The following is a 15,986-nucleotide window of genomic DNA, read 5'->3' on the forward strand; positions in this document are numbered from 1 at the left end:
ATACTAGACTCTTATCGGAGCATGCAGCATGGCAGTTCAGGAAAGGCGGGGGATGAGCGAGCACGTGTTGATGGGGACAAGGGCCCATTCCTGACAACCCTGGGTGGTGGTTGGGGGGGTGAGGGCAGAGGGCTTATCGGAATCTGGAAGCCCCCTTTAATAAGGGAGCCCCCAGATCCCAGCCCCCCTCTATGTGAATGAGTATGGTACCCCTACCCATTCACCAATAAAGTATCAAAAAGTAATAAAAGCACAAAGACAGTTTTTGACAATTCCTTTATTAAAACATAAAAAGTGTCCCTCAATGTAGATCTATCGTCAATCATGACGCCACCGCCACCATCAACCTGAAAAAAAAAAAGCTCCACCTTAACTAAGGCAAACCGCCGAATACCTGGCTTGCTGTTTGACAGTTCTTATATAGATAAGGGCAGGGCCACCTGGCGATATCACCTGGTGGCACCGCCTCCTTATGATGTTCACCGACCTAGCATGCACTGCTCAGTGATGTCACAAGGGGGGCAGTGCCACCAGGTGGCTCCACCACTTTCTTATATAAGAACTGTCAAACAGCAAGCCAGGCATTCAGAGGTCTGCCTTAGTTGATGGCAAATTGTTTATTTATTTTTTTATCGGGGGACACTTTTTTATTTTTTAATAAAGGAAATCACCCCCCATGTTGAGGGCATGTAGCCTGGTATGGTTCAGGAGGGGGGTGCTCGCCCCCCCCTTTTCTGACCTGTCGGGCTGCATGCTCAGATACGGGTCTGGTATGGATTTGGGGGGGCACATCATTTTTTTTTCATTTGGGCACAGGGTTCCCCTTAAAATCCATACCAGACCCGAAGCTGTCAGCGGGGAAGCCCATTGACAGCTGATGACTCATTGGTTGTATAGGACGCTGCGGCCATCTTCCCGGCCCCACTCCTTATCTGAGCATGCAGCCTGGCTGGCCAAAAAAAAGTGGGAGACTAGTGTGCTGCACTCTTCTGAACCATACCAAGACACAGCAAGGTAAAATGTTACTTTGCCAGGGGTGACCAAGACAAAGGCCACTTTCCCACAACCCCAGCCGAGCAGTTGTGGGGGTCTGAAGATAGGGGTTTATCAAGATCTGGAAGTCTTCTACTCGGTTATAAAAAAAGTAAACAGTAAATATAAACACCACACATTTGACATGTCCTTAAAAAAATGTACTTCAATGAAAATGTATCGTTAGTCACATTGCCCAGTGATGCAGATCCTTGACAACCACAAAGAACAGTGCCAGTTGACCCGTGAAAAACACATACTAACTGCTTGCTGTGAATAACAGCTCCCAGGTCCAGCAGTAAATTGTAAACAAAGGGGTGGAGTATCCCATGTAATGTCTTTGACCAAATATGGTCATGTCCATATTTTGTCAATATAATCACTGAGTATACGCTGCCCCTTTGTTTGCATTCAGCTGTCATCTAGGAAGCTGTTATCCACAGCAAGCAGTCATTAGGAAAAGAACATGTTAGGTCATGTTTTTTCTTTCGGCAGGTGTCTTTCAACATGACTGACGTGGATCTACATCGCTGAACAACATGATTGATAATGGTTTTACACTGTACAACACTTTTTTTAATAAAGCACTTGTCAAAGTGTACCGGTATATTTTTTTGCATTACATTTTTTTTGTGAATGAGTATGGGTACAATGCACTCCTTACTCATTCACATAGAGGACGCAAATATCTGAGGGCCCATTTTTATAAAGTGGGCTTCCAGATTCCGATAACACCCAACCTGAAAATGACCATAATCCCCAGGCTGTGGGGATGAGGCTCTTGTCCTCATCAGTATGGGGTTTGCCAGGCCACCTACCCTCTCTATTTTGAGGGCATGTGGCCTGGTATGGTTCAGAAGGGGGGGGGTTGAATGCTCATTATCACCCTTTTCTGGCCTGCTAGACTGCATGCTCTGTCTAGTATGAAAATGATAAATGGTTTTCAAAATATTTTACAAATAAATATGTGAAAAGTGTGGCATGCGATTGTACTCAGCCCCCTCCTGAGTCAATACTTTGTAGAACAAACTTTCGCTGCAATTACAGCTGTCTTTTTGGGGCTGTCTCTACCAGCTTTGCACATCTAGAGAGTGACCTTCTTTGCAAAATAGCTCAAGCTCTGTCAGATTGGATGGAGAGCGTCTGTGAACAGCAATTTTCAAGTCTTGTCACAGATTCTCAATTAGATTTAGGTCTGGGCTTTGACTGGGCCATTCCAACACATGAATATGCTTTGATCTAAACCATTCCATTATAGCTCTGGCTGAAGGTTTAGGGTCGTTGTCCTGCTGGAAGGTGAACCTCCTCCCCAGTCTCAAGTCTTTTGCAGACTCTAACAGTTTTTCTTCTAAGATCGCCCTGTATTTGGCTCCATACATCTTCCCATCAACTCTGACCAGCTTCCCTGTCCCTGCTGAAGAAAAGCATCCCCACAACACGATGCTGCCACCACCATATTTCACGGTGGGGATGGTGTGTTTAGAGTGATGTGCAGTGTTAGTTTTCCGCCACACATCATTTTGCTTTTAGGCCAAAAAGTTCAATTTTGGTCTCATCTGATCAGAACACCTTCTTCCACATGTTTGCTGTGTCCCCCACATGGCTTCTAGCAAACTGCAAACGGGACTTCTTATGACTTTTTTTCAACAATGACTTTCTTCTTGCCACTCTTCCATAAAGGACAGATTTGTGGAGTACATGACTAATAGTTGTCCTGTGGACAGATTCTCCCACCTGAGCTGTGGCTCTCTACAGCTCCTCCAGAGTTACCATGGACCTCTTGGCTGCTTCTTTGATTAATGCTCTCCTTGCCCGGCCTGTCAGTTTAGATCTTGGTAGGTTTGCAGTTGTGCCATACTCTTTCCATTTTCTGAGGACAGATTGTGCTCCATGGGATATTATTTAATTATTGAATTATTTTAATTATTTTCTATATATTTAAAGCTTGGAGTATTTTTTTTATAACCTAACCCTTCTTTAAACTTATCCACAACTTTATCCCTGACCCATCTGGTGTGTTCCTTGACTTTCATGATGCTGTTTGTTTACTAAGGCTTTCTAACAAACCTCCAAGGGCTTCACAGAACAGCTGTATTTATACTGAGAATAAATTACACACAGGTGGACTTTATTTACTAATCAGGTGACTTCTGAAAGCAATTGGTTCCACTATATTTTAGTTAGGGGTATCAAAGTAAAGGGGGCTGAATAAAAATACATGCCACACATTTTTTTGATATTTATTTGTAAATAAAAATTGTGTTGGTCTATCACATAAAATCCCAATAAAAGACATTTATGTTTTTGGTTGTAACATGATAAAATGTGGAGCTATTCAAGGGGTATGAATACATTTTCAAGGCATTGTATGTATGTATTTATTTATTTATTGCATAGGTTCCTCATTAACATTTATATCTCATCTAGCGTAAAGGTCTGGTGTAGATGAAAGGAATCCATGGGCATTTGTTTCACTTAAACCATTTCAATACCGGGCACTTTCACCCCCTTCCTGCCCAGGCCAATTTTTAATGCTGTCGCACTTTGAATGACAATTGCGTGGTTATGCAACACTGTATCCAAATGTTGTTTTTATAATTAGTTTTACACAAATAGAGCTTTCTTTTGGTGATATTTAATCACCACTGTTTTTTTTTATTTTCTGCTAAATAAACAAAAAAAACACAAAAAATTTTGAAAACAAAACACATTTTTCTTCATTTCTGTTATAAAATTTAACAAATAAATAATCTTTTCCATAAATGCTACTGCTACTTTTTTGGGTTAATGTGTATATTATTTAGTCTTAAGGAAAGTCATTGAGTCCATAAACTTTGGTATATATCTGAAAATAAATCAATCCTGATGTGCTGATGATAAAAATTCAAAAGTGTGGCGCTATGAGCTACGTGAAAAAGTGATAAATAAATGATACGAAAAAATTATTTTAAATATTCAGTGACTTCAAAGCAAATATTTCGGTATGAACCAGAAAAAAGTTACATGAATGAATGTGATAGTGAATAAAATGATAACACTTAAATACATATACTGAATCAGGTGATGTAAAAATCACAAAATGATATTGAATACAAAGTCCAAATGGGTGAACAAACAAAAGCAAAGAGTCTGTGATAACAGTGCAAAAATAATGATGAACGGGTATCTCCTGAGCATGCAGGGGGATTGTTCAGACCCGGCAACCTGGTAGATAAATGGGCCGTAGGGAGACCAGAAGTGCACAGAGGATTGAAATCGGTGTCAGGACCATCACCAGAAACCAAGGAGGCTTACCAGAAGTATTGGCCTGAAATGGCATATGCCATACAGGTCAAAAAGGCTTGATGACCAACAGGTCTAGGTATTATATCTGGTCAGATGTCATTACACAGATGGGGGGAAGAAATCAGCACAGCTTCCTGCCGGCGCAGGAAGGGGGGAAGGATGGGGGGAAGAAATCAGCACGGCTTCCTGCCGGCGCCTCCTCCCGCACCTCCACCAGTCACTAATTCACCAACACCACGTGTTGGTGAATTAGTGACTGGTGGAGGAGCGGGAGGAGGCGCCGGCAGGAAGCCGTGCTGATTTCTTCCCCCCATCTGTGTGATGACATCTGACCAGATATAATACCTAGACCTGTTGGTCATCAAGCCTTTTTGACCTGTATGGCATACGCCATTTCAGGCCAATACTTCTGGTAAGCCTCCTTGGTTTCTGGTGATGGTCCTGACACCGATTTCAATCCTCTGTGCACTTCTGGTCTCCCTACGGCCCATTTATCTACCAGGTTGCCGGGTCTGAACAATCCCCCTGCATGCTCAGGAGATACCCGTTCATCATTATTTTTGCACTGTTATCACAGACTCTTTGCTTTTGTTTGCTCACCCATTTGGACTTTGTATTCAATATCATTTTGTGATTTTTACATCACCTGATTCAGTATATGTATTTAAGTGTTATCATTTTATTCACTATCACATTCATTCACGTAACTTTTTTCTGGTTCATACCGAAATATTTGCGTTGAAGTCACTGAATATTTAAAATAATTTTTTCGTATCATTTATTTATCACTTTTTCACGTAGCTCATAGCGCCACACTTTTGAATTTTTATTGTTAGTTTGATCCTGAGTCTACGGGTGTGTTGGCTGCTGTTTGTGTCTTATTCCTAGCTCAGCGCTGTACTTGACCTCTATATACTTATTTACACCTGATGTGCTGATGGCCTATCTAATTTCTTGAGGCCCAAAAATGGCAGGACAGTACAAATTTCCATAGTAACACTGTACTACTCTGGGAAAGTGAGCAGGATTTTATTTTTTTACACAATATGATTGTTTATATCAAATGAGGATCAAATTGTTTATACAAATGGGCTGCGATTGGCCCTGTCTGTACAATGTGTTTACTGTGACCAATCACAGCTAGCAACACAAGTGTACACAGCAAAATGGCGTGAAAGAAAGCCATTACTTTGTTCACAATTGTCATGTGATCTGCTGTGATTGGTCACAGCAGTCACATGGTACCAGCAGCGGGCCTGCACACTGATTAGTCATCGTCTGTGTCTGATGGACACAGCTGATGACAGTTCACGCCGCGTGCAAGGCGGGATCCGGTAGCACATCATATGACGTCCATCCAGTTTGATGAAATTCCCGCCTGGCTATCATTTTGCTATGGGCCAGGCGGGAAGTGTTAAACATTTTTAAAATTGCTGCTTCCCACCAAATGGAATTTTACATTTTTGCTTTGGTACATGTTCCCCAGGGCAGTGTCCAGCACCCCATGCCCTTTGTTTAATAATATCTTGCCTAGTAGTCCAGAAAATGGCTAATACTGATTCATCATTATCAACTTCCAAAAATGTCAATGGAGTTCAGATTTGGCATCCTAACCTTGGTGAAGTTTGCCAAACATACTCGGAACCAAATCCAGGTACATTCAGCTAAGCTCTAATCATGAAAGCTGAACATGGGAAACTCCCAGTACTTTCCAGTTCAGTTATTTTAAGGAATATCTATAAGAGACGGGGAATCAATTATAAGACTGGCCTGAAGAAGGACAAGGATAAAAGACCATCTTGGGTTATTTTTAACAAATTTTAATAAACAAAATTTTTATTTTAAAGGGCTTATTTGTTTTTAAAGAAAGAACCTTGTGTGTTATTTCCAACCTTTCATTCTAGCATAAAAATCCTAAAATTTACGGCTTAATTCACTGGGAGTACTAGCCTGTATGTCAGGTGTACCTGACTTTTGTTTTTTAAGGGGAAGGGTCACAGTGGTAATTTCTTTAATGCAAAGGAAAAAAAAAAAAGGAAAAATGTACCAGCAGAATGTAGATGCAAACCACAGGCAGATCATCAGTAGAGCAGACTTCTTTTTTGCTCATTGCTAGTTATAAGCAAGCTCCCTCAGGCAGGGAAAAAAAATGAACATATTTTTCAGTTGTTTTATGCAACAACTTTGAGCCTGATGTACTAAAGGATATGCACATACACATCAATAGCAGACAAGAAAATGCTGAATCAGTGGCATAATTAGAACCTTCAGGGCCCCGGTGCAAGAAACCTAACCCCTGGCCGGGGGCCCTTCCCTCAGAGCCTGATAGTGGAATGCCAGGGCCCTGTCATAATGTGCAACCTTTGTGACCCTGGTAGTTCCAACACTGGTGAAAGGAGTGTTTGTTTTTGTTATTTTATTTTTTTATTATTTTTTACCATTTTATTATTTATTTTTGAGAGCCGCGTTTGGGGGCTTTGGTGAGATATCAGGGGTCTAAACAAACCTCTGATGTTCCACCTTTGAAACAGAGAAAGGAGACTGAGGAGCCCTCAATCTCCTTCTCCGTAGGCTTAGCTGCACAGAATGAATGACCAGGAACAGCTCTGTACAGAACTTCCTGTTCATTCAAAAACGGAAGCATAGTAAACACAGTTTACAATGCCTCAGTTATGAATGAACAGAGTTATTGATCAGTGCGGGTCACTGACTCTATTCATTAAGACAAAGAAGGGGCCAGTAAATAACACATTTACCGACCCCTTCCCAGTTCTCCATCCTCACAGCAACCCCCAGCTTCTTTCTGCTACCTGTGTGCTCTCCTACCCCCTTGTGCTCTCTCCTGGCCACCTTACTCCCCAGCTCTTTCGGCTTCCTTCCTTCCCTCTCCTGTCGCCTGCTGCAGGGGAGGAGGGGGGCCAGGAGAGAGCATGGGGGTAGGAGGGCACACAGGCAGGCAGCAGAAAGAATCTGGATAGAAGAAGTAGCAGAACGGCTGGATACAGAGGAACCGGTCTCTCCTTTTTCCTCCTGTAGCCACTGCATGTGTATATATATATATATATATATATATATATATATATATATATATGTGTACAGAATTTACTAACAAGTCTGGTTTGCTATAAAATGTATGCTTCGGCTGTTGTGACCCTGAAATATTTTTTTTTCTTTTGTTTTTGGAACTACAGTATCTCAGTATTGTTAACACTTTTAAATGCATATACCACGTAGGAATAAAAGCACAAGCATCAAGCACAGATGGCTAGCATTATGTCTAGGTTCACACAAGAGCTGCTACAGCATGATGTGTTTCTCAGTGCATTTTTGCAGTGTGTTCTGACACATTTGTGATGTGTTTTTCTTGTTTCATGCATTTTTTTGTAGGAGAAGAGGCTGGATTTTATACACAAAAGCAGCAACTGTACCTTTTCAAAAAACTCACTGCAGCTGCACTGCATTAATTTGAACCAACACCATAGAGAGTAATGTGATTTCCAGCATCATTCAGTGCTGAATGAGAACAACTGCATGAGAAAATGGCATGATAAAATGTGACTAAGGGTTAAAGGAGACTCAAACCTTAATTATAAAAAAACCTCAGTGAACAGTATGCAGGCGAGTAATGTTCTGTGCCTGCACATATTGTTGCATGCATGTGCAGAGGTTCAAGCAAGAGTACAAGATTTTTTACACTGGAGTAGACATGTGCGGTTTGTTTCGTTCCAAATTGAAATTCGGACACATTTTTCGTAATTTGGAAATTCTGATGTATCCGAATTTCCTGAATTACAATAGTAACAAATTTAATGGAATCCGAATTAACAAATCAAAATTTCAAATTCAAATAGTTTTCTAATAAAATTCGAATAATTTTAGAATCAAATTTCAATCGGTTTTGAACCAAATTCAAAATTTCAGAGGAGATTAAAATAGAATAGAAGATAAAGGAATAGAAAAGACTAGAATATAATAGAAAAAAAGGAATAAAACAGAATAAAATACAAAATAATCTAGAATAGAAAAAAAAGGGCAATTCGAATTTTGAATAGAATACATTTGAATTAGAATAGAATAGAATAGTAAATAAAAAAAAAAAAGAATTGAATGAATTATAGAAAAACATAGAATAGAATAGAATAGAATAGAAAGAATATAATATAATATAAACAATATAATCGTTTTCTGAAATTCAGATTTCAAATAGAATAAATTAGAATTCGAATAGAATAGAAAATAATACAAAATAAAATATAGAATAGAATGGAATTAAAACAATACAACCATCTTCCAAAATTAGAATTTTCGAACAGAATAAATTCAATTTCGAATGGAATTCGATTTTGATGCAATTCGAATGGAATTCAAATTCAAATGCAATTGGAATGGAATTGGAAAAATTTGAATTGTTTCAAATTCAAATAAACTAAACAAATTCCGAAAACGAATTAAACAAATTAAATGAATTTAACAAAATTAACTAAACAAATTTATGTAAATACCGAATCGAAACGAAACAAAACTAATTTTTTTTTTGTTCTGTACATGTCTACTCTGGAGCCTGGAATAGAGATTTCAGTTATAAAAAAAAACCACACTGATATTTTTCCTATGACAGCATAATGTACAGCCGTTTTGCTCATGAACATATCATTTCTTAGCAGGCCAGTCACATTAGTTTTCTTTTAAATTCAATATATTTTAAGCCAATTTCTGTGGAGAAAAATTATGCTCCCTTGCAGTAGGGCTGTCCAAACTGCAAGGGTTTGTAGCACTACTCCCGAAGGAGCCGCTGGTTAAGATGGGCCCTCTGTTCTCTGTTGCGACCCTTAAGGCCTCATTTATACTGACACACCAGGTATCATGTACCTGGTGACAACTGAAATTTTGTGGAGGCCTCCTTCCTACCATTCCTGAAGGTGGAGACAGAGTGTGAGAGCACAGAGTGGCACGAGTGCTGGAGCAGCTGGCCGGCAAAGACCGTTCTTTAGGTGGATGAAGCTGGGAGTTGCAGTCCTCAGGACATGATACCGAAACAGCTTGGCACCAGAGCAGGAGAGCTTGGTATCATTTGATAGCAGAGCTGGTATGCAGGCAGTGACCATTGACCCATGGGCAACAAGGGACCAAGTCAGTAGACAGAGCAAGTCCAGGAAGCAGGCCAAGATTGTTAACAACCGGGCAGCATAGTACAGAATCAGCAGGCAAAGATGAGACAAGTAAACAGGCCAAGGTCAGGGTGATCAGATGAACAAGGTTAAGGCAGGAGCAAAGGAAAAGTCCAGGGGAGAGCCGGGTCATACACAGGTAAGCAGGTTCAATGGATCAGGTCTCAGGAATTTATTTTTATATACATACAGACTTGGTGAGCAGGACAATGACCCCAAACACACTGCTAAAGCAACACTTGAGTGGTTTAAGGGGAAACATGTAAATGTGTTGGAATGGCCTAATCAAAGCCCAGACCTCAATTCAGACTTAAAGATTGCTGTTCACAAGTGCAAACCATCCAACTCTAAGGAGCTAGAGCAGTTTTGCAAGGAGGAATGGGCAAAAATCCCAGTGGTAAGATGTGGCAAGCTCATAGAGACTTATCCAAAGCGACTTGGAGCTGTGATAGCCACAAAGGGTGGCTCTACAAAGGTTTGACTAGGGGGGGGTGAATAGTTATGCACATTGACTTTTTCTGTTATTTTGTCCTATTTGTTGTTTGCTTCACATTAAAAAAAAAATCTTCAAAGTTGTGGGCATGTTCTGTAAATTAAATGATGCAAATCCTCAAACAAGCCATGTTAATTCTAGGTTGTGAGGCAACAAAACACAAAAAATGCCAAGGGGGTGAATACTTTTGCAAGGCATTACTTTTGTTAAGTCCTTTTTAAATGGGATATGAAAAAAATCTGAAGTCTGAGTGAAATTGTAAGATTTTTTTCTACAACTGTGAATTCTGCAGCATTGGTTGTCATGTTAGTAAATGCAAATGAATAAATAAACAACTGCTTTGGAGCATTTAAAGAATTCCACAAAAATACAAAAAGAAAAACTGTACATTTTTCTACACAAGACAATACATTTCATATTGGGCAAAAGGGACATTTGTTCAAGGTCCTACAAGACAAATGGCCTACTGAGAGACTTCTGTAATGGAGCTCGGATTGTGAGCATTAGAGGACCCACTATATACGACTTCTGGTGAGCAAGAAAGTCCAGAGACCTTGGTATTAAAAATGTATTCTATGGATGTGATAAAACCAATGTGTGCTAATATATTGTAAACAAATCAAGTAAAACATTCAACATAAATAATAGCAAAAATTGATCGCTGATACCCATGAACCTAAATTGGTGCTAATAAATATTGTGTTACATTTTGGAGCTGTCAAATTAAAAAAAAGGACTATTTTATATGAGATGTACAGAGAAGAATTCATATTTATCTCATGGTATTTATTTCATATTTCTTTCATGGTACTTGTAGGTAGAGTTGGGGCGTATGGTTTGGACTGAGCAAAAGTTCAGCCCAAATGTAGCCTGTTTGCCTGTTCTGTGAACATGTTCGAACCATGTTCACCCGCCGAGCGCCCCACAATGCACTGCATGCTGCACAGTGCATTCTAAGCCTAAAGCTTTGCCCAAACAGGGCATAGTGAATAGCTGGTTGTTAAGGAGCACACCAGGAAGCCAACCATTGCGTTCTTCACAACGGATGAGTCATTAGCTGTCAACACCGTACTCATTCACATAGGGGGGCCAGGATCTGGGGGCTTCCAGATTCTGATAAGCCCCTGCCCACAGACCCCCACAAAAACAGCCCAGGGTTGTCAGGAAGAGGCCCTTGTCCCCATCATCCCACGCCATTAAAAAAATAAAATTGGCATGTGGTTCCCCTTAAAATCCATACTAGACCCAAAAGGCCTGGTATGAAGTGGGGGGCCCCCCACGCTGTTTTTGTTAACATTTTTGTATTGCTGGCAATTGTATTGTATGCAATTTCAATGTCATTTTTTATCTTTATAAATGTCAGTTTTGCTGCATCAGGTTCTACACACGGTACAGATGTGCTACTTTACAGGCAAAATAAGGGGACCCCCATGCACTATATTTAAAGGAAGTTTTCACTTTAATTTTTTCACTTCAAGCATTAGAATCACTGCTTCCGTGAACACAATCTTTTTTTTAAAAAAGTTGCATTGATTCATGTACCCCAGGGCAGTACCCAGGCCCCCATACCCTTTTTATGGCCAATAACTTAAGCCTATATAAGCCTTCAAAATGGGGACTTTTCAAGATTTTTCAAGTTCGGGTCCCATAGACTTTAATAGAGTTTGTGGCTCGTGTCCAAACATTTGACATGTTTGGAGTTCTGGTGCAAACCATGCAGGGAGGTGTTTGGCTCAACTCTACTTGTAGGGGCATGCTCCTCTCTGTCACCCTCCACTTGCGTCCTCCAGTGCTCCAACTGCTACTTCATACTATGAGGTTCATTTCTAATATCACCGCCAACCATAATTGTCAATCTCTTCATGCTAATCCTTAAAAGATTTTTCATGCACATGAGTAAAGTTCTGCAACTTTCTTACTTGTATGCAGGGGGTACCATGGCAACAGTACCTATTCCAGTGATAAAACATAAGTAATTGCATAGTTTGGTTGAATAAATAAAACACATATTGTATTTATCAAATTAAATCAAAAGAATAACATAATCCAGAAGGAGACAAAAAAAGAACTTTATATAGCATGGTCTAATTTGTTGCAACAGTAAAAAAATGATTCCTCTTTTGTTTATGTCTGGTATTCAGGCATGGTCAGGTGCTGCAGTCTCACAGACACACTGAGCGCAATTTTCTTTAATTTTCTTCGCCAGTTCCAAAAAATCATGAGTCTTCCTTAAAACATGCAGATCTGTATCATCTTTCCATCCCATGACTTGGATGAACTGAAATGCATTAAGATGCTCCAATAGTAGGATTGACTGTCTTGATGGTGTTTGGACCACATAATAAAAATGAGCCTGACTGTCAACGGAAAATATATCCTTATATTCTACAGAAGAGGTCTCCAAACATTCGAAACAAAGGGCCAGTTTACTGCTCTCCAAACTTTAGGAGGGCCGGTCTATGGCCAGTGGGAGTTGAAAATGCCCTGACGTCGGTGGGAGTAAACAATACCATAGGCTTGGTGGTCAGTGGGAGTAAAGAAATTACATCATTGGTGTCAGTATGAGGAATAGAGCCCCATAACTGGTGTCAGTGGGAAAATTGGTTCCTCATCTCTGGTGTCAGTGGGAGGAAAGGACCACATTTTGGAGACCTCTGTTCTACAGTCAACTAATCCCATTTTTTATTTATAAATAAGAAGCAGCTCAGACCAAAATTCCCACTTTCTTCCCTGCACTATGCCATGCAGATGCTCTGCTCTGTCGTCAGGTATCAGTCCGTTTCCGAGTTGAATGAGGACCAGGGTCATTTAACCCACTTTTTGAGAGCCTTGGGCATCATGTACAAAGCCCAGATGGGTGGTGTCTTGCTGTGCATTAGTAGGGCACCATGTACAAAGTCCCTAGGGGTGGTGTCTTTCTGTGCAGTAGTAGGGCTTCATTTACAAAGCCCCTAGGGATGGTGTATTTCTGTGCTGTAGTAGGGCATCATGTACAAAGCCCCTAGGGGTGGTGTCTTTTTGTGCAGTAGTAGGGCATCATGTATAAGGCCCCAAGGGCGTGGTGTCTTCCTGTGCAGTAGTAAGGACTACCTCCTGCTGATGTTGACTGGGACGTGAAAAGATCGATAAGCCCACAGAACCAGCTAGAACACACTATATAGGCACAGTAGGGTTGATTTACTAAAACTGGAGAGTGCAAAATCTGGTGCAGCTGTGCATGGTAGCCAATCAGCTTCTAAATTCAGCTAGTTCAATTAAGCTTTGACAATGAAACCTGTAAGCTGATTGGTTTCTGTGCAGAGCTGCACCAGATTTTGCACTCTCCAGTTTTAGCAAATCAACCCCACTGTGTATATTTTAATGTTCGGGTCAGGAGGGGGGCTTTAAGGATGGGGAATGAGAACATGGATGAGTGTGTCTAAAGAGAAGGAGTTGTACTTTAAAGCTTAACATTTAGAAATCTTTAAAAAAAATGGTCATGGGTTTTAAAAAAATTGTGCTTCTGCCTGTTTTTTTTTTTTGTAATACTACTAAAAATTCTTTTAAGCCTTGCTTCCCCAAAAAACTTGACGGATACAACATAACACTGCTAGTATCGCAGTTAAGCACTCTGTGACAGTTATTGGCTCCTGTACAATGTACAACTTTTATGTTTTAATTTTTAGGTAGGTTCTTTCTCTTTTAATGGTCTAATCATAAGTTGTTACTTTCAGCAATTGAAACAGAATAAGCGCCACTGAGCAATTACACAAAAATTATAGCTCAGTATACTTTAACTGCTACCAGGTGCTTACAAAAATAAGTAAGGACACTTTTCTTTTTCAAATATCTTATGGTGGAAATTATCATCCCTGGTGAATGTATTTGTGATTATAATTTTAGCATATATTTCCTGTAAAGAAAGAAAAAAGCCGCTTCTCAAGTCATATGCAACCATTTTCATGATGCATAGATGGAAATTAAAAAAAACGACATTACTGTCAGGAATATAAAAGATAATTAAAACTGGGTTAGAAAACATTCAAATATGAGCACCAGCACTGGCATAGTATGACTTAAAATTGATATCCTATTATTGCTACAGGACATAACAAAATATAATCAACTTGTTTAATAAAATTACCAGATCAAAGTTTGTCCTATTCTGTTTTAAAGGTAATGTAAAAGTAGTTTAATAAAATTCAACAAAGGAAATATTTACTTTAAAAATTCAATAGCTGTATAGTGAGATTTAAAGAGTAACTCCACTTTCATTGGGGAAAAAATAGTAAATAATGAAAAAATAATATAGCGTATATAATTGTGACACGAGTCATATTGTAATTGAAAGTTATTAAAAATGACCTTTCCTTTTCAATCTGCAGCTCTGTACTTTTCTAAAAATGCAATGCAATATGAAAACCTTGATGTGTCCTGTACACAGAATAGTACAGAATGCCCCCCAGAAACATAATTTCCTGCTTCCCTGATTGGCTCACCAATTTTCCCACAAGTGGTCCTAAGATACAAGTCAGATTTCAGGCACCCCCAGCAACAAAAATGTCAATTTTGGTGAGATACTCCCAATAGGAACATGTCTAAAGGGATGCAGGCCTAGCAGCTTTCTTCATTAGAGTCCTGCAGGTGCAGCAGCTGTTTGATAATTATAAAACCACTCCCATTAGACTCACTTTCCCACATGGACACAGACAAACACACAGGAATTTCTTCAGAATAACAAAAGGTAGGAATCTGCAACAGCGTTTGTTAAAATCCCTGCACATAGATCACCCAGAGGGGAATGTTGTTTTCTTAACAAAAGGGGAGTTACGCCTTAAACACACACACACACATTATTATTTATTTATTTATATATATATATATATATATATATATATATATATATATATATATATATATATATATATATATATATATATATTCAAAAGGATTGCTGCACATAAAATGTATTGAACCAAATGTTCATACATATCAAAAGCATTCCATTGCTTTGCACTGTTTGATAACTGTGTGCTGCTCTCCCTATCTACTATATATATATATATAAATAAAAATATATAAATTAGAGGTTAAATAAAAGAGAGTATTTTTATGTACAGTAATTGATTTTTGCATACACGTTTAAATAACTCATTAACTTAACAAATACTGTATTAACCTCCTTGGCGGTATGATTATTTCGGATTTTAGGTGCTAAAAGCGGTACAATTATTTTGCATGGAAACTTGGCGTTTTATATTGTAGGGCTGTAATTCTTAACAATAATACACTTAAATCTTTCCACCAAGAGTCTAGTAGATATCCCGGGTATGATGAAGTTTGAAACACAAAATCATAAATTATATAATAATAAATATAAATCATTTAAAAAAATAATAATAAAATACATTTCCCCACGATTCACTATCGCTCAATTCTGCAAGTGTTCTAATTTACTATCACTGTTTTCTAGCTGGTCTAAAACCACTTTTGACGTAAAGGGACACTTTTTGGTTGCTATGGACAATCTCCAGTTTCCAGGCAGAAAGAACAGTATATATCATATAAAACTGCATGCAGGGCATTGGACAAAGCACTAGGGACAAAAGAAATGTGAAATGATTTCATACAGTACTGTAATCTCTAAGATTACAGTACTGTATGTGTTATGATTTTTAAATTTTTTTGAATTTGCCGCCAGTCTCCACCCCCGTGCGTCGTGATGCTCGCAGGGAACGGAGCCTGGCACAGAGAGGCTTCGGAGGAGACAGAGCCCGCAGACAGCACGGGGGGGGACATCGTAGGATCCTGGGGACAAGGTAAGTAACGCCGCACCAGGATCCTGCAATGCAATCCTTGTGTGTGGCTTGGGGTTACCACTAATGGTGCTGAAATATAACCCCGAGCCACACTCGGGAATACCACCAGGGAGGCTATGTCTTTTTCTATTAATTAATTTATGTAATATTGATGTATCAAGATTAAAAATAATGTTTACTTGTTTGTTTAGTCTTTATTTTTTTTTCATC

Source organism: Aquarana catesbeiana, linkage group LG11 (genome assembly GCF_042186555.1).
Source record: "Aquarana catesbeiana isolate 2022-GZ linkage group LG11, ASM4218655v1, whole genome shotgun sequence".
Lineage (NCBI taxonomy): Eukaryota > Metazoa > Chordata > Amphibia > Anura > Ranidae > Aquarana > Aquarana catesbeiana.